The 26,354-nt window shown below is 43.6% G+C and overlaps 1 protein-coding gene across 7 annotated transcripts in view; it reads right to left on the bottom strand.

Annotated features, from left to right (window-relative positions):
• Positions 1-26,354, bottom strand: part of DLGAP1 (DLG associated protein 1) — a 2,415,981-nt gene that overhangs the window by 2,153,859 nt on the left and 235,768 nt on the right. For all 7 annotated transcript variants that reach the window (XM_069219941.1, XM_069219948.1, XM_069219940.1 and 4 more), the window contains one exon: positions 17,944-18,026. The gene's annotated coding sequence lies outside the window, so the exon portion shown is untranslated. The remainder of the gene's footprint in view (positions 1-17,943; positions 18,027-26,354) is intronic.

Below are 26,354 nucleotides of genomic sequence, written 5' to 3'. Positions count from 1 at the left end.
AGCGTGGTGGGCCACCATGGGGGGTCCCAGGTTTTTTTGGTGAGGGCCAAAGAGGATTATTTCAGTTTTGCTTGAGTTGAGTTTCAGGTGGTTGGCTGTCATATATTCATCACTTTTGTCAATATGTGTGTGGTTTCCCTGGGGGGAAAAGGGTCCGACTTGTCTAGTGGCAGTTTTAGTGCCATAAAGAAGCGCAGAAGGTTTATATGCCTACTGCAAAGAGCACATCTGTATTTTATGTAAATAGCTGAGTACATTAGTAAAGTCTATGGAGAGATGAAGGGCACTTTTGCTGGGTGGTAATGAGGGAATCCGAGGAGGAGGGAGTGGGAGCACCAATAATGATTGTTGGACTGGGCGCAGGAGGTGCTAAAGACTGTGACGAATGGTATGTGACAAGGTGTTTTTTGAGTGTCTTGAAAGTACGTGCTGATTGAGGGAAGAAGCGCAGGTAAGGTGGCCTCTACTGTTGCACGTATCTCACACACACCATCGATTTTGTGACTGTCTACGTAGGCTAGTGTTTTAGAGCAACAGTTTAGCCAATAGCAGAGATGGCATCTTGATGGATGACTGCTGCCTGCACTTGGGTTATAGAGGACCGCTCTGACATAGGATCAGAGACTGAGACATCAGATACTGAGACAGCATCTGAGGGATTGGACAATGGCGCAGACTCTGGGAGTGATTTTTCAGTCAGAGGAGTCCCATTCGAAAACTCCTCTTCCAGTACATTATGAGGGAGGTGATGAGGACAGTCCTGCTGTCCCTTCGCAAGCTGTTCGTGCAACTGGGTAATAGTGGGTTAGGCCAACCCAGAGAGCAGGTGAATGCGGCGGCAAGCAGAGAGAGAGTGCTCTCTTGGGAGCTCACCAATTTAGTTCAGCCCCAAATTCCACCACCCAAATCATATTGTGGAGACATCAAAATTGTCTATGGCAAAACAAACTGGTTTTGTAAGGCAGGCACCTGTGTTTTTGGTCCTGGATTCGGCGGCCATATAGAGAAACACACTAAACCCAAACATTTCTGGAAACTAGACATTCGGGGGAGTCCACAGAGGTGTGACTTGTGTGGATTCCCCAAAGTTTTCTTACCTAGAATACCCTGCAAAGCTGAAATGTTGAAAAAAAACTCTATTTTTCTCGCATTTCTGTCACACAAACTACAGGAATATGCTGGGATCCACAACATTCCTACCACCCAGGGACTCCTCACCTGTCCTGATAAAAACACTACCCCACTTGAGTGCCTACACCTAGTGCCTGTGTCAGGAATGGATCACCCCAGGGTCAACAGCTGCCTCACGTAAGGACCAACATTGACCGTTGTGTGATCTATTCCTGTCGCAGGCACCAGGCCTAACCACACAAGTGAGGTATCATATTTATCGGGAGACTTGGGGGAACGCTGGGTGGAAGGAAATTTGTGGCTCTCCTCAGATTCCAGAACTTTCTGTCACCGAAATGTGTGGAAAACGTGGTATTTTAGCCACATTTTGAGGTTTGCAAAGGATTCTGGGTAACAGAACCTGGTCCGAGCCCCACAAGTCACCTCATCTTGGATTCCCCTGGGTTTCTAGTTTTCAAAAATGTGCTGGTTTGCTAGGTTTCCCCAGGTGCCGGCTGAGCTAGAGGCCAAAATCCACAGGTAGGCACTGTTTTCTCTGAAAAAATTTGATGTGTCCACGTTCTGTTTTGGGGCATTTCCTGTCGCGGGCGCTAGGCCTACCCACACAAGTGAGGTATCATTTTTATCGGGAGACTTAGGGGAACGCTGGGTGGAAGGAAATTTGTGGCTCCTCTCAGATTCCAGAACTTTCTGTCACCGAAATGTGAGGAAAACTTGTTTTTTTGGCCACTTTTTGAGGTTTGCAAAGGATTCTGGGTAACAGAACCTGGTCCGAGCCCCGCAAGTCACCCCTCCTTGGATTCCCCTAGGTCTCTAGTTTTCAGAAATGCACAGGTTTGGTAGGTTTCCCTATGTGCCGGCTGAGCTAGAGGCCAAAATCTACAGGTAGGCACTTCTCAAAAAACACCTCTGTTTTCTTCCAAAAATTTTGATGTGTCCACGTTGCGCTTTGGGGCATTTCCTGTCGCGGGCGCTAGGCCTACCCACACAAGTGAGGTATCATTTTTATCGGGAGACTTGGGGGAACGCCGGGTGGAAGGAAATTTGTGGCTCCTCTCAGATTCCAGAACTTTCTGTCACCGAAATGTGAGGAAAACTTGTTTTTTTAGCCACTTTTTGAGGTTTGCAAAGGATTCTGGGTAACAGAACCTGGTCCGAGCCCTGCGAGTCACCCCTCCTTGGATTGCCCTAGGTTTCTAGTTTTCAGAAATGCACAGGTTTGGTAGGTTTCCCTAGGTGCCGGCTGAGCTAGAGGCCAAAATCTACAGGTAGGCACTTCTCAAAAAACACCTCTGTTTTCTTCCAAAAATTTGGATGTGTCCACGTTGCGCTTTGGGGCGTTTCCTGTCACGGGCGCTAGGCCTACCCACACAAGTGAGGTATCATTTTTATCGGGAGACTTGTGGGAAAGCCGGTTGGAAGGAAATTTGTGGCTCCTCTCAGATTCCAGAACTTTCTGTCACCGAAATGTGAGGAAAACTTGTTTTTTTAGCCACTTTTTGAGGTTTGCAAAGGATTCTGGGTAACAGAACCTGGTCCGAGCCCCGCGAGTCACCCCTCCTTGGATTGCCCTAGGTCTCTAGTTTTCAGAAATGCACAGGTTTGGTAGGTTTCCCTAGGTGCCGGCTGAGCTAGAGGCCAAAATCTACAGGTAGGCACTTCTCAAAAAACACCTCTGTTTTCTTCCAAAAATTTTGATGTGTCCACGTTGCGCTTTGGGGCGTTTCCTGTCGCGGGCGCTAGGCCTACCCACACAAGTGAGGTATCATTTTTATCGGGAGACTTGGGGGAACGCCGGGTGGAAGGAAATTTGTGGCTCCTCTCAGATTCCAGAACTTTCTGTCACCGAAATTTGAGGAAAACTTGTTTTTTTAGCCACTTTTTGAGGTTTGCAAAGGATTCTGGGTAACAGAACCTGGTCCGAGCCCCGCAAGTCACCCCTCCTTGGATTTCCCTAGGTCTCTAGTTTTCAGAAATGCACAGGTTTGGTAGGTTTCCCTATGTGCCGGCTGAGCTAGAGGCCAAAATCTACAGGTAGGCACTTTGGAAAAAACAGCTGTGTTTTCTATAAAAAAAATAGGATGTGTCCATGTTGTGTTTTGGGGCATTTCCTGTCGCGGGCAATAGGCCTACCCACACAAGTGAGGTATCATTTTTATCGGGAGACTTGGGGGAACACAGAATAGCAAAACAAGTGTTATTGCCCCTTATCTTTCTCTACATTTTTTCCTTCCAAATATAAGAGAGTGTGTAAAAAAGACGTCTATTTGAGAAATGCCCTGCAATTCACATGCGAGTATGGGCACCTCGGAATTCAGCGATGTGCAAATAACCACTGCTCCTCAAAACCTTATCTTGATCCCATTTTGGAAATGCAAAGGTTTTCTTGATACCTCTTTTTCACTCTTCATATTTCAGCAAATGAATTGCTGTATACCCAGTATAGAATGAAAACCAACTGCAGGGTGCAGCTCATTTATTGGCTCTGGGTACCTAGGGTTCTTGATGAACCTACAAGCCCTTTATATCCCGCAACCAGAAGAGTCCAGCAGACAAAACGGTATATTGCTTTCAGAAATCTGACATCGCAGGAAAAAGTTACAGAGTAAAACATAAAGAAAAATGGCTGTTGTTTTCAGCTCAATTTCAATATTTTTTTATTTCAGCTGTTATTTTCTGTAGGAAAACCTTGTAGGATCTACACAAATGACCCCTTGCTGAATTCAGAATTTTGTCTAGTTTTCAGAAATGTTTAGCATTCTGGGATCCAGCATTGGTTTCACACCCATTCCTGTCACTAACTGGAAGGAGGCTGAAAGCACCAAATATAGTAGAAATGGGGTATGTCCCTGTAAAATGCCAAATTTGTGTTGAAAAATTTGGTTTTCTGATTCAAGTCTGCCCGTTCCTGAAAGGTGGGAAGATAGTGATTTCAGCACCAGAAACCCTTTGTTGATGGCATTTTCAGGGAAAAAACCACAAGCCTTCTTCGGCAGCCCTTTTTTCCCATTTTTTTGGAAAAAACTAAATTTTCACTGTATTTTGGCTATTTTCTTGGTCTCCTCCAGGGGAAACCACCAACTCTGGGTACCATTAGAATCCCTAGGATGTTGGAAAAAAAGGACGCAAATTTGGCGTGGTTAGCTTATGTGGACAAAAAGTTATGAAGCCCTAAGCGCGAACTACCCCAAATAGCCAAAAAAGGGCTCAGCACTGGGGGGGAAAGGCCCAGCAGCTAAGGGGTTAAGGTATTTTTTTGTATATATTTTAGGTGTACACATTTTTGGAGTGATTGTTTAATGTTTGGTTGATGTAATATATTTCTATTTAATTTTGGATTTTTGGGGATAATTTTAGGGCTTATTTGAAGTAATTGTTTTATATGAAAATTTGAGTTTTTGTGTATTTCACAGAGATTTAATAGTTATGTTGAAGTTAATTTTGTAGTCCATATTATGGTAATCAATAATTTTGATGTTATATGTTTTTTTATCGGTGATGATATTTGTGTTTCCGTTATTTTATCAGTTATCAATATATGTAAAAAATCAATATTTTTGACATCAGCTTTTGTGTGCTCGACATTTGTGAATTTTATAGTTATGTTTACGGAGTCCATATTTTTGTTCTAGATATTTAATTTCTGATGTTTGTGTTTCGATATTTATCGATATTATATTGATGATCCTATTACTGACAATAAAGCAATATGGTCTGAGCACCCACTGCAGGGAGTTGTGTGTGAACCTGCAGGTTCAATGTCAGTAAGAGAGCCCATGGTGTAATTTGCTGGATTCTGAAATCTGTGTGCAATTTATTGATCACAATTTTCAATGTAGGCATCTGTCATCCTTCAAATGATAATAAAATGGATATTTTGTAGTGGTACACTGATAACGACTAGTATTAAGTGACCAAATATAATGCAGTCTGTTCTTTGTAAAACACATATAGGCGGTCATTCCGACCCTGGCGGTAAAATCCACCAGGGCCGGGGACCGCGGATGCACCGCCAACAGGCTGGCGGTGCATCCCTGGGCATTCTGACGCCGCAGTCAGAAACGGGAAACCGGCGGTGTACCGCCGGTTTCCCGCTGCCCTGGGGAATCCTCCACGGCGGCACAGCTTGCTGCGCCGCCATGGGGATTCCGACCCCCTTACCGCCATCCAGTTCCTGGCGGTTTTGGCTGCCAGGAACAGGATGGCAGTAAGGGGTGTCGTGGGGGCCCCTGGGGGCCCAGGGCCCCACCAAGATTTTCAGTGTCTGCCATGCAGAAACTGAAAATCGCGACGGGTGCAACTGCACCCGTCGCACCCTTCCTACTCCGCCGGCTCCATTCGGAGCCGGCATCCTCGTGGGAAGGGGTTTCCCACTGGGCGGGCGGGCGGCCTTCTGGCGGTCGCCCGCCCGCCCAGCGGGAAACTCAGAATAACCGCGGCGGTCTTTTGACCGCGCAGCGGTATTCTGGCGGTTCCCGTTTGGCAGGCGGCGCCCGCCGCCAGCCAAAGTTGGAATGACCGCCATAGTAATCCTAATATTTACAGTGACACTTTCATGCTGATTGTGGAGCACTTCTGTGTAGATGCAGCTGTTATGGGATGTGTTTCTTTCGCAGGTGACTATATAATGCATATTTTTTAAATAATGGTGTCTTTGTACACTTGAACCTGTTCTTGCGTGTAAACTACTCAAAAGCTTTAAAATTGAAGTACTATATTCATGAAAATCAGGAAATAACATCAACGTCTCCAAAAAGAATCCTAAAAGCTAATATACAGAATCTTAATCAGCCCAGAAATGCTTTAAAAATGCACTATTTTTATTCTTTTGTTTTGCGTCAAACATATGTGATTATCCCAATCACCCTAAGCCAGGTAAAACATGATGCTACATGTTTCATCCAGTGAAACAGACCCAAAGCAATTTTCATATGCAGTTTTCCTGCTCCTCTTTTACAAATGTCATCTGTAGAGGCCCGCCAACCACTTGATTCAGTGGCGTGCCCCAATCAATCGTGCTTTAATTTTAAGAAAAGGCTCAAGGTCTTTACAGTAACATTCTCTTGTTTTTGTGCAGATCCTTATGAAAGAATCCTATTTCCCCTTATTGGCACCCTTCTATGAAAACAATAAAATCACAGCAAACTATTTCATATTTATTTAAAAGCTTCCTCCTTTGTGTCTCCCATCAATATCTCTTCATTAATGTAGCCCTGGAGACGTGATCTGCTGTCATGGAATGTCCAAAATGCCCTGTATGTCCTACAGAACCATGTACTATGGTGCTAGGGGGTATGCCTGATCAAGTGTGAAGAAATACTATGACAAATCTGTTTTAACTGCTGAGCAGAAGGTACATAGCCTCCAGGTAGATCATAAGAATGTATCTATTTTCAAGGCTAAATAACAGTGCTGATTCCATCAAGAGGAACATTATGCAAAAATTGAGAAATGATGAAGAGGATAAAACAAATGAAATATCTCTATTAAGCCTTGAACAAAAATGGATACACAAACTTCTGACCAACCAAATTGGTTTTAAAGATTTTGGTTATTGGTTATAAGCAAGTGATTTATGAGTGACAGCGAAATTAGATAATAGTCAAGAGGCTGCTCAAAGATTGTCAGAAAAAAGAACTTGCTTTTAAGTTTTTATAGTTTGTGAAATAATTGCAGAAGAGACTATATAGAGATTTTAGATAAAAAAGAGAGCTGGTGGTCATCATAACATTAGATATTCAAACACCATGTTGTGTTGCCTATGTCAGATACATATTAAGAATAATGTACCTTGAAGAGTTAGTTACACACACACACACACACACACACACACAATTTAAAAATAAATTATACCAGGATAATGTGAATATCACTAACAAGAATGCCCTTTTTGTTGATATACACCATTTCTAGCACCATCACTTAGTTAACATACACTACAGGTCATGATGATCACAGATAGGAACTTTTATTGAGAGACACTATTTCAACTGTACACACTTGGTTACCAACCACTTAGTATGGCATGCACAGCTATGGAGGTTGTTCATCTAATTCTAAAGAATTTGATAATTATCTATTTTAACATGCTTATAACAATTATCAAATAGAAAATATGGAGATCAATAATTCATAAGATTTAATTAGTTAGTATAAGACAACACCTGACATGATGCTTTCTTTATAAGAGATAATTTATTTTGCTACTTTCAAGATGACACTTAAATTTACAAAATGTGAATCATTCGTGGATTTTTGAGATGGCACCTAAAACTGCATCTTTTGTCTCAGAATCCTTAGGTGAAAAATTGGCAAATATTCACAATTAACTACTTATCAATGTATGTTGTGTATGCCATGCTGTTAGAATTTGCCCTTTTGCAGGGTCATCCCCAATCTTTTTAGGTCCTGCCTCCTATTTTTTTTCTGACCTGTTTATGTTGGCTTTTGAACTCTGAGCACTTTACCACTGCTAACCAGTGTTAAAGTGCATATTCTCTCTGTGTACATTTTATGGTTGATTGGTTTATCCATGATTGGCACATTTGATTTACTAGTAAGCCCCTAGTAAAGTGCACTAGAGGTGCCCAGGGCCTGCAAATCAAATGCTACGAGTGGGCGTGCAGCACTGGTTGTGCCACCCACTTTAGTAGCTCTGTAATCATGTCTCAGACCTGCCACTGCAGTGTCTGTGTGTGCAGTTTTAAACTATAAATTCGACTTGGCAAGTGTACCCACTTGCCAGTCCTAAACCTTCTCTTTTCTTACCTGTAAGACACCCCTAAGGTATGCCCTAGGTAGCCCAAAGGACAGGGTGCAGTGTGTGGTTAAGGTAGGACCATACACTGCACACTAACAGTGAAATACTGCTAAATTCATTTTTCACTGATGCAAGGCCTATCCCTCTCATAGGTTAACATGGGGGTTACCTTTAAATATGATTAAAGTGTAGATTCCCTTTGGGAGCGGATGGACATGTGGAGTTTGGGGACTCTGAGCTCACAATTTAAAAATACATCTTTTAGTAAAGTTGATTTTAGGATTGTGTGTTTGATAATGTCACTTTTAGAAAGTGGGCATTTTCTTGCTTAAGACATTTCTGTGGCTCTGCCTGTTTGTGGATTCCCTGTCTGGGTCAGTTTGACAGTTGGGCTCTTTGCACCTCTCTCTAGACAGTGACACAAATGGAGCTGGGGTGTAGTCTGCATTTCCTGATGAGCCATCTGTGCTATAAGGGAGGGGAGGAATTGGTCACTCATACCTGAAAGGGCTGTGCTGCCCTCACTCAATGCAGTCTCCAACCCCCTGGTGTGTGTCTGGGGCCTAGTCTGGGCAAGGCAGGATTTCACAAACAAGAGAGACTTTGCTTTGAAGTAAGCCTACTTCAAAGGGCAAAATGCCTGGAGAAGAGCTGAAGAGCTGCCCTGCCTGTGACTGTGCTTTGTGGAGCTATCCTGCAGTTGCTGCTTCTGCCTGTGCTAGAGGACAAAGACTGGACGTTGTGTGCCTTCCATCTTGTGAAGAACTCTCCAAGGGCTTGATTTAGAGCTTGCCTCCTGGTGTTTGAAGTCTCAGGGACAGCAAAGACTTCTCTCTGCCAGCACCTGGAGTCTCTGCTGGGACTCCTACTTTTCCAAGTGGTGCCCATCCAGTTCCTGTGACTCTAAAAGGAGAAGATGGCAGACCAGGAGTGAGAAATCCATACACAGACCGCCGTGCAGGGAAAAGATTGATGCAACTCCGATCCACATCTGAAATATTGACGCGCCGCCGGCTTTGCGGCTGAAAATCGATGCTCGCCTGCAACGCGACTGAAAGATCAATACACGCGGCTGGAGAAACAGCGCACAGCTTCGCTGACGGAGGCTGGTGAGATCGCAACCCGCGCTGCGTGGTTTTTGGATCCTCGTGCAGCAGGATTTCTGACACAATGATCGCTGGGCATGTAAGTATGACGCAAGGCCTGTCTGGACCCAAGAGTGCTGACCAGATTGACGCATCGGTTTCCTGCGGAGAGAAGAAACAAAGCACGCCGACCGAAGGAGAACCAACACAAGGTCTCGCTCGTGAGTGAAACAGACGCTTCGCAAGCCCTTTTTGACACACACTCACCAGTGTAGGGTTATTTTTTATGCACCCAAGGTACATTTTCACGCTAACAGTGTTAGCGTTGTGTTTAAAATTACATGAAGACTCTTCTTGCATTTTTTGTGATAACTTGCCTGGTGTGTTGTGGATTTTTGTTGTTTTGGTCTTGTTTTGTTTAGATAAATATTTTCCATGTTTCTAAACCTGTGTTGTGTCATTTTGTAGTGTTTTCATTGAGTTACAGGGTGTGTTGGTACAAATACTTTACACCTAGCACTCTGAAGCTAAGCCTACTGCTCGTGCCAAGCTACCAAGGGGGTAAGCAGGGGTTAAGTGAGGGTGATTCTCTTTCACCCTGACAAGAGTGAGGGTCCTTGTTTGGACAGGGGGTGACCTGACTGCCAACCAAAGACCCCATTTCTAACACACGCACATTACTTTCACATATTAAAATGAAAAACACAGGGATAAAGGAGTCATGGGAGAGACGTGCACAACATTGGCTTACCCTTTTGCTTGTTCTATTTGTCAATTAAATATTATACCCATATCACCACCCTCCGCACTCTCTGTTCCTTGCACAAATATCCCCCTTCCCAAAATGTTTAACATCCCTTGGTGTCCTGAAACCACCTAAACCACCCAATGGATTTCCCTCCTTTCCCCTACCCAAATATCAAATTTGTGTGACCTCATAAACCCTCTCACACCACTGTCTGCAACTTCCCCCACTTCGCTGCAGCGAAAGCTGCTCTGAGATCTATGTTAGCATAACTTGGAATTCCCTGACAGTGTGGATCTGCAGAGACTTGCTGCTATAAGAACATGGGGTGTATGGCAGAGTGCTGTCCAATTTCTACTGACTAATTTGAATCTGAGGAGACCCAAGTTATGTTGGAAAAGGTGGGTGAGACCATCATTCATCGTTTGTTTGTTCAATTGGTTCTCTGGAAACCTAAGAAGTAAGCTACTCTCCACAATGTCAGAACAGTGGAGACATAAAATGTTGTTTTTCCGTTGTTGTGTGTCATAGCACTGAGGAAACTGAATTCAGAATCCCACATTTACTCTAACAGCTCTCTGACAGTCATATCATTATTTTCCAAAGATCTATTCCATGTCATAGCCTACAAAATTAGAGCAAAGCTTAAAGTTGTAAATAGTGTCATGTGCAAATGCAAGGTTGAAAACATGCTCGTTGGCACCAGCGCATGTGTAATTTTATGTTCTGTATTCCCATCCACCCGGGGCAGACTGACAAGCCGATCCCACTTTTGAGGAGTCGTAGTGAGCTCATGCAAAGTTTGACTTACTTTTGAAAAAAGTGCCCTTTTGGTGCATTTGCTAATGGCACCTTTCTTCATATAAAAGCAATACCTTCTCCTCACTTGCTCTAATTTTGTTTCCCGTTTTTTTCTCTCCAGCTGTCATTCCCCACTCTCTTTTGAACGAAGAGCTGCAGCTTTTTAACAAAGCAACTCCAAAGCCAAGTTGGGGGATGCAGCTCTCTGCTAGTATCTACTGTCCCACAGGAGGTAGAAGAGAACAGGGGTAATTCTGCAAATGGAGAATCACCCAAAATACATTATACTTATGGAGGACACTTTGCTAATACTGCTGTTTAGAAGATACAGCTCATCTGTAAATCAGGTCCATATTCTTAATATGGATCACAATGTGTTTCAAAAATAAGGAATTCACTTTATGTTTAATTATGTTTATTTTAGCCGGGTTACAATAATGCCTTTGTGTGCAAAGTTATAGGAAGCTAATATGGAATTATGCTATTAAGTTATTTTGGAGTTTTGCAAATAATGCATCATCCATTAAATTGTGGATGCACTGTTCACCTGCCCCATTAAGAGGAGGGGCACCACAGGATGGTCAGATCACATGTTGCAATATTTAGAGCATGGAAACCTCCACTTGCCATATGAAACATGGAGGTCCTGGGCATGGAAATCGCACCATGATTCTAAGCACAGCAAGAAAACGTCTGGCGCAACAGGGCTTTTTTAGTTTTGCCAGAACTAATATATGCTTCAGGAGTTTGTTCCTGCAGAACAGAATACTTTGCCAAGCAAGTGATTCAAACACCATCCCCACTCAATAAAGGATCATTGTCTTGAATGAAACTACCATAGTGGTGGCACCCCTGAAAAGCTAAAGATCCCTGCAATACAGTATGTATCTCTAAATCTGTTGGAGGGAACTATGCACAGGGTGAGGCCTCTGAATCAGTTAGCTAGCGGGCTGACCAGTGTTGGAGTGTAACCTTTAAAAATTAATATTAACATGAAAGGCTTGCAATATAATGTGTAATGAAGCTGCATAGAAAATGTGTTTGCATAGAAAATAACATACGCGTTTCAAATGTGCACACGGGGAGTGGCCACCAATGTATACGATGATTAATGAAACTGACTAATGATGAATTAACAATGTACTAATGTATGGTTTTGTATTAGCGTATCTTAATTAGAGTCATGTATTTGGGTTTTGCTAAGTTAATCACTAGGCCTTAGTTTAGCGAAGGTCTGGGCCTAGTTGCTTGGTCTCATATTAATTGTGTTTTTCTAACGTGCAATGTGCTGCTTTCCTGAAGGACACGAAGCTGTACTTTTCCAGAAGCTAGAGATAGATGTGTGTGTAGCTGTAGTAAATTCTTTCTCATGGGACCCGACTTGCTCAAGGAGACATTCTTGTCGAATGCAACAGTGTAATTCGCAACAGGTGCAAGGTCGCCTGGACTAGAAGAAGACAATGGAACTACTGACTGGAGCGTTAAGTGTAACTTTTCTTACCTGACATTCCACCCGATGATGACGTCAATCACAGGAGCCAATAAACTGCATGAGAACTGTGTTAGGTGAAACTTCTAGTAAGGTGTGTGGAGAATTATTGGACAGAGATAACGATGCACCAAATATTGCCCAATGGGAAATTAGAGACTTGTTCGACAGTTTTGATATAACGACGTGACCCAAGGAGAAATCAGCCATTCTTCCTCACCAAACCTTGCCATTACTTTGCCACTCTTGAAGCCATTCTTCATCATCCCTTGTCATTCGAAGAGACTTTGGCCCTCATTACAACCTTGGCGGGCGGTGGAGGCCGCCCACCAAGGTTGTACCGCCGAGTGGCCGCCAATGCGGGCACACTCCCGCCGGCCCCATTTTGACATCCCCGCTGGGCCAGCGGGGATGTCGGCCGCAACATGGGAACCGGCTCCTGTTGCGGCCGTGCGATGGGTGCAGCGGCACCCGCCGCGCTTTTCACTGTCTGCTGACAGACAGTGAAAAGCAGTGTGGGGCTGTGCCTGGGGGCCCCTGCACTGCCCATGCCAGGTGCATGGGCAGTGCAGGGGCCCCCAGGGGCCCCGCGTCTCCCCTTCCCACCAGCCTTTCCATGGCGGTCTCTACCGCCATGGACAGGCTGGCGGGAAGGGGACTCGTAATCCCCTGGGCAGCGCTTGAGGATTAAAACGGCCGGGACAACCATGGCGGTAAACCACCGGTCCCGGCAGTGCAACCGCGGCATTTCCGCCGCGGTCGTAATCTGCAAGATTGTACCGCCAGCCTGTTGGTGGTACAATCGCCAAAACAGCCCTGGCGGTCTTTGACCGTCAGGGTTGTAATGAGGCCCTTTGTCTTTAGCCGTCTGATACTTTAAACCATCCTCATCTTACCCCTTGTCCGATATGCACTTCTCCTTCTTATGAGGGAAGAGCTTTGTTCTTTATCCATGCCCTATTGAGACTTGCCTATTCTATCCTGGCTGATGGCGAATCGACTGATGTTCTGAGGACGATGACTGACGCTGTTTGCTGACTCATTCGGATGAGTAACTATCTGATGAAAATGTAATTGTCTGTTTGCCTTTTCTTTCTAGGTCCCAACAGCTCTTTTGATAGTGACCATAGTTAGATGTTTTCCAAATTCATGTTGCCAAATTGTTTTGCATGAAGCCCAACATGCTGATTGTTAGAAATGGGGTTTCTGGTTGGCTAGGGTATGCACCTCAGCCAGGCAGAACCCACCCACTCTAGTCAGGGCAAGGGAGTTACACGTCCAAGATAACCCCTGCTCACCCCCTTGGTAGCTTGGCACGAGCAGTCAGGCTTAACCCGGAGGCAATGTGTAAAGCGTTTGCACAACACACACAACACATGTGACACAATATCCCCACCACAAAGGAAACACAACACCAGATTATATGAAAATATACTGTATTGTACACAAGGCAATTATCAGACCAAACATCACATATCAGTACTTACCTGATACCTTAGCAGTTGTCAGAACGTTACACATTAGTTACTCTGCAACCTAGCAGTAGTCACACATAACACACAGGTTACTCAGTATTCTGCAACATAAGCAGTAGTCAGGAAAACATGTTATTACATCACTGCTCTTGTCATAAGAATATCATAAAATGCCCATAGTAGGAACATTAGAAAACATATGGCAAGTTAGAAAAACATATTAGCAATTATGTCCATAAAAGGAACATTTGCATACACATATGTAAAAACATCAAACGCAGGTAGGTAATATATGAATCAAACAAAAGTCTGTAGAAAGAACTTTGGATTGCAACTATATTGGTCCTTTAAACAGTACCTGGTTGGATGAAGGTGCCTCCAGTGCCTAGAAGGCGAACAATGGGGCCCCCGGCGCTCCTATGCGCAAAACGGGGGCCTCCCTTATACTCTGGGGTCAGAGGAGGGCGACATGCACCTCCTCTCTTTTATAGACAGGCCCCTCCGGGGACCGTGATTACTGGGGGCCCCCCAGGGCCTAAACCGGCCCTCACAAGGGGGGCCAAAGCCAGCAAAAACAATTTAGGGCAGGATGGGGGCACCACGAACCCCCTTCGGTTTAATGACAGGCCCCTCCTGGGACCCGCGATCTCTGGGGCCCCCCCCGGGCCTCCACTGGCCCTTCCACCAAGGGGGGGGGGCACAATAATGCCCGTTTTACCTAACAGCAGAAAAAGAGCGTCCTGCTCCTAACGCAGAGGCCAGGGGGAAGGGGGCACTCCCCGCGCCTTCCCCTGGTCCTGCCGTGAAGCCAAAAGAAGATCGGACCCCTCCTTGGGCCCGAGCAGACACTCACCTGCACCCGATGCGGTTCGCGAGTGTTCTTCCAGCTTCCCGGGCCGCTGCGGTGATCTTATTTAAAGGGGCACAATGCAGCAAGGAGCCTACGAGCTCCCAAGGCTCCATAAGCGCGCTGCAATCAGTGCTATAGCAGCCGCAACCACGGAGAAGCACCCCTCATGAAGAAATGGATGCAGGGGTCAGGGGCCACAGCACCCTGCCCCTGGGGAGCAGAATCTTAAGACAAGGTCCTCAGGTGGAGGGCCCAGCTACAGGCCAGCACAAGGGAAAGGCAGCAAGTGGCAAGTCCTTCACAGTGACCAGGAAGGTCACAGGTTAGCACAGCAGCAGCAGTCCATGGCGGTTCCTGGTGAGTCCTTTCAGCCTTTGGTGTCCAGTTCCAAGATGATTCCAAGAGTCTCCAAATTGTGGGGAAAATTCCCCTGTACTTATAGTCAGTTCTTACAGTGTTTTACAATGGTAGGGAGAGGAGGTTCCAGCCAGTTACAACTGGTTCTGGGAGTGCCCCGTCTCTACTTTCAGCACAGGCTCCAAACATCAGTGGGGGGTTAACGACCCTATTGTGTGAGGCCAGGGCACAGTCTTTACAAATGCAGGTGTGCCCCGCCTCTCCCTTCTCTCAGCCCAGGAAGACTATTCAGTATGCAGATGCACCTCTGTGACACCTCCACCCTCCCTGTGTACAGGCTGTCTGAAAAGTATGCACAAAGCCCCAACTGTCACTCTTCCCAGACGTGGATTGGAGTCAAGCTGCAAAACACCAGAGTCATAAGCACAGATAAATGCGCACTTTCTAGAAGTGGCATTTCTGTGATAGTAATAAAAAATACACCCACACCAGTAAGCAGCATTTATTATCACCATCACAACCATACCAAACACGCCTACACTACCCCTCATAAATCAGACAATACCCCTTACACATAAGGCAGGGCATTTCTAATGCAATCCTATGAGAAGGCAGCACTCACAGCAATGAGACACCAAGTTAGGCTGTTTGTCACTACTAGGACAGGCCATGCAATATGGCACATGTCCTGCCTTTCTACATACATGGCACCCTGCCCATAGGGCTAGCTACGGCGTACATTAGGGGTGACTTACATGTAGTAAAAGGGGAGTTCTGGGCCTGGCAAGTAAATTTAGATGCCAGGTCCCTGTGGCAGAAAACTGCGCACACAGGCCCTGCGCTAGCAGGCCTGAGACAAGTTTGAAAGTCTACTTCAGTGGGTGGCGCAAGCAGCGCTGCAGGCCCACTAGTAGTATTTAATTTACAGGCCCTGGGTATAGAGATACCACTGTACAAGGGACTTATAGGTAAATTAAATATGCCATTTAGGTATAAGCCAATCATACCAACTTTAGATGGGAGAGCACCTGCACTTTAGCACTGGTCAGCAGTGATAAAGTGCTCAGAGTCCTAGAGCCAACAGCGAGAGGTCAGAAAAACCAGGAGGAAGGAGGCAAAAAGACTGGGGATGACCCTGCGTAAGGCAAAAAGTCCAACACTGATGCTAATTCGAGGTTAGTTAAGGAGTTCACTAATATCAGATGCAAATAGACAAATGACTGAATTCTTGCTTTGTTGAATAATGTACTAATGATACTCTGCTAAAGTTGACTCATGTTAACGTCGTGCTTTATTCTAATGTTCATGATCTATGCTTTGATTAAGTTTTGTTCTGATTGCCAAGTTATAGTGGTTTTGATGTGCTTGTTATTGTTGAAACTAATAAACATGATATTAGATTGTAACTAATAGGGAATAAATATCCTAACTCTTACTAGATTTGTTGTGGTTATTCATGGCTGAAAGGTCATGGTGCATTTGCTGTATTGATCTATATTAAACGTTATTGATTAGCTCGATTGATTAGTTATTGTGCATATTGATAGAGTTATTGACCTATTGATTGTGATGCCAAAAGATACCTCGTTCTGGGATGTCTCCAAACGTGGTCAAAAGGTTCATTGGCCTAGACGTGTCTCCTTGTAAGTTTACTTATCAAGGTTCTGACGCGTTATCACCATCAGATTTTAAATTTGTCTAATGTTTGTTAAAACATAATTTTCCTCTGCAATCTCAATGAAGTTTAAGACAATGTGTAAACAGACTTCCAATGTAACAGAGCACAGAAAACCCATTCCTTGTAACACCAAAGCACTTTGCACCATGCCCTGCTTTCAGATTTAGGGGCATATTTATTCTCTGTTTGCGCCGGATTTGCGTCATTTTTTTACACAAATCCGGCTAACACACTTAACACCATATTTATACTTTGGCGCTAGAGGGGTCTAGCATCAAAGTTATGGAGTTTGTGTCATTTTTTACCGTGGAAACCTACCTTGCGTCAATGAGATGCAAGGTAGGCATTCCCAGGCAAAAAATGACTTTAAGGCATTTGCGCCTTATTTATCCTACAGTGCAAAAATGACGCGCGGGAGGAGGAGGGCCTTAAATAATGGCGCCTGTTTAGCGCCATTATTTAATGCCTGGGTCAGGGCAGGCGTTAGGGGACATGTGGGCTCACTTCCATGGTCGCAGACGATGGAAGCAGTCCACAGGTGCCCTTCCCTGCATCCCCACCCACCCCTGGAGGGGAGACCCATCTAAGGTAGGTCCAGGTAAGTATTTCTACTTTTTTTAAAGAAGTGTCATGGGCGGGCCTAACTTGGGTCCCCATATATTGCACTGTGCCCTTTATTCTTCAGGAACAAGGCTCTCCTAATCTGGCCAACTGAACTGACTAGAATCTCCATAGCAGAACATTCTACACCTAAGCAATAGATCTTAGAACATGTTTGGTACTATGCCATGAGTAAGCGTAACTGAACATATAGAACGTGACCCCAAGCCATTCCATTCACCTGTTAACAGGGATACCTAAGGGGTTTAAAGACTGAGTGACAGACTAAATTAAAATCAAATGTGGATTTTGGGCCAGTTGGCTCCCCTTCTGTTTGTGTCATGAGTTGCGTTTGGTGAACGTTTGAGGCTTCATCTTATATTGCCCTAGAAGAGATTTACACAATGAAGCGCCTGTCTCTGACGCTGATTCACAAAAGTATTTACATGCATAAATATTTTTGAATGAGGACATTTTTGCAGTCAGAAATATCACACTGAAGCAACTTTGCAGTGCCAAGGTTTTTAGATGTATTTCTTCAAGGGAAAACATTTTCCCCTTGGAGAAAATGCCTCTGTGTTACCTCCGTTTATCTTGGGGTGGTATTCTTAGGGCCCCATATAAAACTGATTTAAACCAGCCTTCAACAAGAGCAAATCTCTGAATATTTTCAATATGGGAAACAACTTACAAGTGGTTTGTGAACGTTCACAGATCTGCGAGTCTGTGTGCACACTGCCTATTGTGAATGTACTCACACTAAAATGACCAGCCGACCTACTGTAAACACATATTTGCACACACTCACATCCCATCCTAATAGAAGTCTTTCCTCTGTGTGGAATAACCAGTTTGTGAATCACAAAGGGCAATTTACAGTTATATATGCAAACACCTTCGTGAAATAGATCCCATGTTTATATTTGAATTTTTTTTTATTATTGAGATTGAATAAATAGGGTTACTTCTTACCAGTATGTGTTCACGTGAGGTGGCTCCTCGGCCATGTCCTTGATTATTCCATGTATTCTGGTATTCTGGAATTACAGCAAATCCTAAAATAATATAAAAAGCATAAAACCGTCTTTTAATATGTTGCCACATAACGCAGTTACTTACAACCACATTATAAACAAAATGCATGACAAGGCCTAGCTAGAGTACTTTAAAACGATGCAAGCCCCGATGAATTCCGTTTCAGATAAGGAATCGGAAAATAAATGCAGCTACTACTAATCTTTTCTGTTCACCCTGCCAACTGAGAGTCGCATGAACACTTTAAATGTTGATTTGCTCCGCTAATACCAAGCTTTAGGTGCCCAGCTGTACGCCATTGATTTTTAAATGCCTCCACTGGGCCTCTGATGTTGGTAGTTATTAATAATGCAAATGTCAATGCGACGGAAAATGGAAAGCAATTAATAAATGTATGAAGTCGCGCCCGCCGTAATTTGCTGCAATTGTGCACTTCAGGAGCAAAAACATTTTCTGTTTCAGAGGGAATTTAACCCAGAACGTATCGGTTGGGTTCCCAGCGACACAGCAGCAGCGATTTCCCGAAAGGCTGGCACGGTGATTGTAGGCCGCAGTTATGTGCGACGTTTCTTCTTTTAAAGCATATGACGCCATCTTTTGCACTGAAGGCAATTCAATAAATTGTGAGATAATAACGAAAAAACTCTAAGTCGATACACGTGTTTGTTTAGATGTCAACCGATAATAAGCGAAGTAAACGGACACAGTGTATGTAATGTGTTACTTCACAGTTCAACCTTGCCTAAACTGAGACGGTGTAAATTGGCCAATAACAATCAAAGGTGCTAGTTGCAGAGCTGTAAATAGGACAGCCCGGCCAAGAAACCCCTTGCCTGTAAAATGAGAATGGATCTGAGAGGGATGGCCAGTTCAAGAAAGCTGCAGTCGTTGGCATAACACATTTTGGTACCCTTTCCCTGGCACCCAGGCAACATTTGCTGCTTGGGAGGAGGATGAGAGGTAAAAGGGGGTCAATCTGGCACTTCCATGCTGGTAGCACCTGCGTTACCCCTTGGTTTCCTTTCAAAACTACTCTACAGGCAGTGCTTAAGGGGTGTTTTGTTTGGAGTGGGCACCTCAAGAAGTTAATGGAGAACAAATGCAACTCGTTGTCTGTAAAATTATTTGTCTGGTAAAAACTTCCAGTCCTCTCCTATGGGCCGTATTTATAGGGCCCTAGTGCCACAGGAGCATCACTTTTGTTACTCTGGGCACTTTACCACTGCTAACCAGTGAAAAAGTGCAAGTGCTCCTATACAAAATGTGTATGTAATTGGCTTATCCATGATTGGCATATTTTATGTACTAGTAAGTCCCTAGTAAAGTGCACTAGAGGTGCCCAAGGCAGGTAAATCAAATGCTACTAGTGAGCATGCAGCACTGGTTGTACCACCCACCTAAGTAGCCCTGTAATCATATCTCAGACCTGCCACTGCAGTGTCTGTGTGTGCAGTTTTTAAATGTAAATTCGGCTTGGCAAGTGTGTCCACTTGCCAAGCCTAAACCTTCCCTTTTCGTACAAGACACCCCTAAGGTAGGCCCTAGGTAGCCCAAGGGCAGGGTGCAGTGTATGGTTAAGGTAGGACATATAGTAATGTGTTTTATATGTCCTGACAGTGAAATATTGCTAAATTTGTTTTTCACTGTTGCAAGGCCTGTCCCTCTCACAGGTTAACATGGGGGCTACCTTTAAATATATTAAAGTGTAGATTCCCTTTGGGAGCGGATAGACATGTGGAGTTAGGGGTCTCTGAGCTCATAATTAAAAAATATATATTTTAGTAAAGTTGATTTTGAGATCGCGTGTTTGAAAATGCCACTTTTAGAAAGTGAGCATGTTCTTGCTTAAACCATTTCTGTGACTCTGCCTGTTTGTGGATTCCCTGTCTGGGTCAGTTTGACAGTTGGGCTGGTTGCACCTCTTGCAAGACAGTTGCACAAAGGGAGCTGGGGTGTAGTCTGCATTTCCTGATGAGCCATCTGTGCTAGGAGGGAGAGGAGGAGTGGTCACCTACACCTGAAAGGGCTGTGCCTGCCCTCACACAATGCAGTCTACAACCCCCTGATGTGTGTCTGGGGCCTGGCCTGGGAAAGGCAGGATTACACAATCAAGAGAGACTTTGCTTTGAAGTAGGCCTACTTCAAAGGAGAAAATTGGTATTAGAAGGGCACCCAAAATCACAGACTTAAGAACACTTCTGGAAACCAAGAGGAACCACTGCCTGGAGAAGAGCTGAAGAGCTGAGGAAGAGGAGCTACCCTGCCTGTGACTTTGCTTTGGGGAGTTATCCTGCAGTTGCTGCTTCTGCCAGAGTAAGAGGACAAAGACTAGACTTTGTGTTGCCTTCCTTCTTGTGAAGATCTCCAAGGGCTTGATTTAGAGCTTACCTCCTGTTGTTTGAAGTCTCAGGGACAACAAAGACTTCTCTCTGCCAGCACCTGGCATCTCTGGAGAGACTCCTACTCTGCCAAATGGTGCCCAACCAGTTCCTGGGACCCTGAAAGGAGAAGCTGGTGGCCTAAGAGGAAGACACCCATGCACAGAACGCTGTGCGTGGAAAAGATCGGCGTGACTTAGATCTGCGGCTGAAAAATCGATGTGCCGCAGGATTCGCGGCTGAAAATCAATGCTCGCCTGCAACGCGACCCGAAGATCGACGACCGGGGCTGGAGAAATGACGCACAGCATCGCTGACAGAGGCTGGTGGAATCGCAACCTGCGCGGTTTTCGGTTCATCGTGCGGCTGGATTTCCGACACAAACACCGCTGGGCGTGTAAAAACAAAGCAAGGCCTGCCCGAACCCGAGAGTGCTGACCAGATCGACGCATCACTCTCCTGCATAGAGAAGAAACGCCGTACGCTGATCCGACTAAAGGAGTAACGACGCAAGGTCTCACTCATGAGTGAAACCGACACATCACAAGCCCTTTTTGATGCACATTCGCCCGTGCGGGGTTATTTTTGATGCACCCAAGGTACATTTTCACGCTAACAGTGTTAGCGTTGTGTTTAAAATTACATGAAGACTCTTTTTGCATTTTTAGTGATAACTTGACTTGTGTATTGTGGATTTTTGTCGTTTTGGTCTTGTTTTGTTTAGATAAATATTTTCTATGTTTCTAAACCTGTGTTGTGTCATTTTGTAGTGTTTTCATTAAGTTACCGTGTGTGTTGGTACAAATACTTTACACCTAGCACTCTGAAGTTAAGCCTACTGCTTGTGCCAAGCTACCAAGGGGGCAAGCAGGGGTTAGCTGAGGGTGATTCTCTTTTACCCTGACTAGAGTGAGGGTCCATGCTTGGACAGGGGGTAACATAACTGCCAACCAAAGACCCCATTTCTAACAAGATGTATTTTGTTATCTCTGGTTCTGGGTTACGCAGTGCCTCAAGGTCCATTATTATTATAATAATTTGGGCAGTCACAGTACATTGAGTTTTGGAAAACACTCCTGCTCTCCATGATGGTAAGAATCTCAGGGGCTAAAATGGTCTTCTGACCACTCTACCTGTTATGTTACAGAACGCAATGTGTCTGATTCCGACCTGGATAAGCTGCTAGGTGCACTGGTAATGGCAGGTTGATATAGTCGAGGAAAGCTGAACACACTGAAACTCCCTTGGAGAGGCGGGGGCCTTGGGCTACCCAATTTCTTAATATTCTACACAGACATGCAACTTCAGCATGTGGTGCAATAGTTTGATGGTGACCCACTCTGGCAAACATATCTGCTAGCAGGTATGCACCATTAAGATAAGTTACAGGAGGGGTTTATGATGGGAAGACCAGTTCCTGACTATCTCCCATACCTGCTGCGATAGAGAGAAAAGAACATGCAGTGGTGAGACAGCTGGTAGATCTGGCAGCTTGATGAAGGCTAATTACACTCCTACAGAAGGCCCTACTCACAGATAAAGAAGGGTTACAACACGCACTAAACACAAATGGAGTGTGGACTGTCCGGATGAGCTGAACAGCACAGAGTGGCAGAGGTCATGTGATCAGGTCCGTCTGGTATCTCCCAATGTCTGATTCAAATTTATCCAGTTTAATTTTCTGCACCAAACCTAAATTACCCGTAAGAAGCTCCATAAAATATACCCTGCAGCTCCAGCAGCATGTAGCAGATGCAGCCAGCCTTAGGTGTACTTCTTGCACATGACATGGTCCTAACATTTGTTGGTTGGCTTTTGAGTTGAAGTAATCAATGTATTATAGCACATAGTGGGTGTACCTCTGATGGGGAACATAAAACTTTGTTTGCTGGTTGTGCTAACAGGGAGTAGCGCATTGAAAATGGTGACCCAGATAGTGTCAGAAGAGATAATTATGGCAAAATGATGGTTTATTATTCAATGGAAGGCACCCCAAGTTCCAGAAGTCCCAGCTTGGAGCCAAGATTTACCGGAGTGGGCAATGGCAGACGATGAACACATTAAACTGAGCCGTAGAGATGATAAAGTTGTCAGGGATTTAATGACTTGGAGGGAGATGATTACAAAAATAGTGGAGTACCTGAAAAATAGACCTAGATAAATATTGAATCAGGAATGGGTTGGAAAGGTCAAAGATGAATAAATGGTCGAGCACTGTGTAGACTGGACTGGGGACGGTGTGGTTTTTGGTGGGTGTGATTACAACTGTTTGTAAGGGCATACATTACAGATTGGTTGCACTTGTAATGATGTTTCGATACGTGTTACTTTTTGAAAATGCTAATGAACTTGTCTTTAAAAAAGAAATGAGGAATTACTGGGCGAATCTGTAATTCTGGGTCTGATTCACCTAGTAATTCCTAATTTCCCCCTGAATTTTCACATAGAGAATTCATCTGGAATCTCTATGTGAAAATAAATAGGACAACAGAATCACTCTAATACCAATGTCTACACTAATCGTTATAACTGTTGTAGCTTACCCGTAAAGGGGAGGTTATATAGCATTTCATGATTTTAACAACGAGAAAAACAATCTGACTAATTTGTGCTGGTGAAAAGTAAACTAACTGAATCTGCATCTTTTCTAGCAGTTCCATCAGGAAAATATTATTTTCATTTAAAAGTAAATCACGAAAAATCACAGAAAATGAATACATTGTTTCTGTGTAAATGAACAGACTATCCCATCTAGGTTGTTTGAGAAGCAATGCTTTCAAAATCAGTAAAATTAAAATAAATCTGATACAAAAGCATCCAAATGTGAGTAAGAAAATGATAGCCACCCCAGACAATAATTTGTCACCACTTAAAATCTATTTATAATCAACAGTGCTTTCATCAGGGGCTAACACCCCCAGCCCCCCTACCACCACCTCCAACACATGCTGCCACTGATGCCTGCCCCGCATGCTACACTCTTCTCAGCAGAAAACAATTTAACAAAAATAATCCTATTTTTTTCAAGAACAGACCCTGATCAATGTGGTTTGTCTGTCCATGGTTAGCTTTTCTTGCAGCAAGTGGGAGAAGCGATATTTAGGACCCAATATTTATGTCAGATAAGATTCGTCCAAGAAAATTCTATTACAACAAAATTCTGTTACCGTACATACCTACGAAAGGTGTCTCCCTACATAAAGATGCTCATCTGACGTCACGCCAACACTGCCAAGTGGTGTTTCTCAAAACATCAGACAGTGGCAGGCCTGTCCTCATCAACACATCCATCCCTGACCTACGAATGAGGCAAGAATGTCAGAAGTGGGTCGATGGAATAGCTGCCAATTCTTCTCAACTTTAATCTTATTGTCCAGCTCTAAATAAGTGCATAAGTAAATGTCATGATTCAAAAGTGCGACCTTAAAGTTGAACACAAAGCTCTACAACAAAAGCTGGCCCAGCTGAGCGATTTACTTCTTTGAAAGATGGAAACTTCAATAGTGTTTCCTGCAGAAAATCTCCCAAACAGAACATAGGCATAACAAGATGTAAGAGAGTTACAACGAAGGGGATGAACAATGAAGGACACGCTACACAGTCGTTATGTAAGGATACGCCCATACTCATTTCGGAAATTCATGAATCACTGAGTAGAACAAATTACGCACTGGGATACATAATAATTGAGAGTTTTAAGACTGCCTCGTGCGGGAAACGATTAATGATACTCATTGAGCAGATAGAAACCATAAATACCTGTTCTCCACTAAATATAATAGAATGGAAAATTAGAGTAGATATTTTGGTGGTTATAAGAATGTAGTCACCTAAACCAGATACATTGATACATAGTGGGATAATCTAATGGATAGCTGTTAATTTACAGATAGTCCTGATGAAGGCTAACAGTTACAGAACCCAAACTATGGATTCATAGTTGATAAGTGGAGAAAATTAACAGCTATAAAAGAGGAGTATAAATGTAGAAAAATGTAGGTGAAAAGACTGGGATCGACATTCAGGTGAAAAGAATGTGATACCGTCATGGGAAGTCCTTCTACCAAGTACTTTGTAGTAAAGTAAAAAATGAATGATTACTATGCTAGGTTTTGTAAGTGTTTTTTTATGTATGATGTATTGTGAAATACACAATGGATAATGATTCTATGTTAAATAATAAAGATGAATGCATATTCATAAGTAAATGATTCCGGGGCTTTAATGTATTAATCAATGTGAATGGGATTTGTTTGATTTATATCAATATACACAGAGCTTTGATACCTACCTTTGATAGGGCTGGCTCTGTTGATGATGTTTCATTGATACAAATATTCCACTGTCCTAGTTATGCTGCATGGTTCCTAACCAGAACAGAACACTGTTTTTGAGATATCTGAAATATTTTACCCGAAGTAGGATGCCGGCATGCATGACTGTGGTCTCTTGGAAATAATTATGAGGGAATGAAAGAATCTCCATTATGTAGCAAAGGGAAGAATGTGTTAACCTCAGAAGAGAATTCATCGGTAATGAAAGTAAGCTACTTGGATATAAAAACAGTATCTTATACCAATGTAATAGAGAAATACATCAACTCAATGTGTCTAATATCAAGAAAGGATGAAGCTGCAAGGTAACTCCTATGTCATGCCACCAAACTCCACAGTAACTACTCATAACATACTCCGCCTGCCACTGCCCAGTATTGTGTTATATTATGTTTTGGTTATTGTACAAGCTGAAGGGTTTCAAAGCATATAAGTAACGGGAATGAAGTGAGATCCATAATGTATCTTCCATCATTCAGTAGAAGGGTACTACTTCAGTGAATTATGGATTGTTACCTGTGGGAACCTTCAAATATTTGAACCTTGGTATCTTTTCCTGGTTAATGAATTAATATACAAGCATGACAATCCATTTGAATACACAAAAAGATGGTGGAAGGAGTGCTCAACAATGCAAACACTCACCCCCAGTCACAAAGATCTGGGTTTAATCCATCTTTTTTTGCTCACTACGCCACCCCAGTTTGGACCCAGCCATATGCAAATCAGTCTTGACCCTGTTCCTCATGGGAACAGTCCAGCCCGAACTGCCAGGCCAGGCCCTCCTTGGACCGGAAACAAGCATCCTGGGACCAGTTTCAGTGTATCACCTTTAATCAGCCAGGCTAGCTTGAATCCAGTGGCACAGTGAGCAAGGGACCCACGTCTGGGCATACCCTTCCCACTTAGGGCAACTTTAGCAACACAAAAGGATCCATTTGAATAGTCAAAATATTAAAGCACGCCATCTAATTAAATCTGTTTTCTTTTTTTATCAGCACAAATACGAAGGAATGTAAACCCACTTATGCATTTAGCCGCTGATTGTTAGATGAATATTATAAAGTACAGCTGCAGAAACCACTCTCCTGTAAAATATTCTTTAAAAACAGCAATTTGTAAAACATATGAGAAGACTTCATTACAATTGCACCTTCTAACAAACACTAATTGACATATAGTTTCATGTTTAAAAAATATCATATTTTTATTGCCAATAAATCAAACCAGTGGTCTCAGTTTCTTATGAAGGGAACAGAAACTTCATTTTCTGGAAGGAATTTCTCTGTAAAGAGGAGAATCCATTGGCTGAACTTCCTGCACCATTGGAGAATTATTTTCATTTCAAGTGCACTAGAATAGTTGTGAATATCCCAAACAATTGGAGTTCTGCCAGAGATAAAAAGAACCTTCTATTTTACTGGTCCCTTGTGTGTAAAGGCTATCAGAAAGATCCTTTTCATTCATTGAAGTACTTTTGTTACCTCAATCTTGTGTTTGGTTGAAGCCTACGAAAGGGATGTAGATATTTGGGGGCATATTTATACTCCGTTTGCGCTGGATTTGCGTAATTTTTTTGTACACAAATCCAGCCCAAACTTAACTCCATATTTATATTTTGACACTAGACCTGTCT

This window comes from Pleurodeles waltl, chromosome 2_2 (assembly GCF_031143425.1).
Source record: "Pleurodeles waltl isolate 20211129_DDA chromosome 2_2, aPleWal1.hap1.20221129, whole genome shotgun sequence".
Lineage (NCBI taxonomy): Eukaryota > Metazoa > Chordata > Amphibia > Caudata > Salamandridae > Pleurodeles > Pleurodeles waltl.
This window is presented reverse-complemented; position numbering and strand designations above follow the sequence as displayed.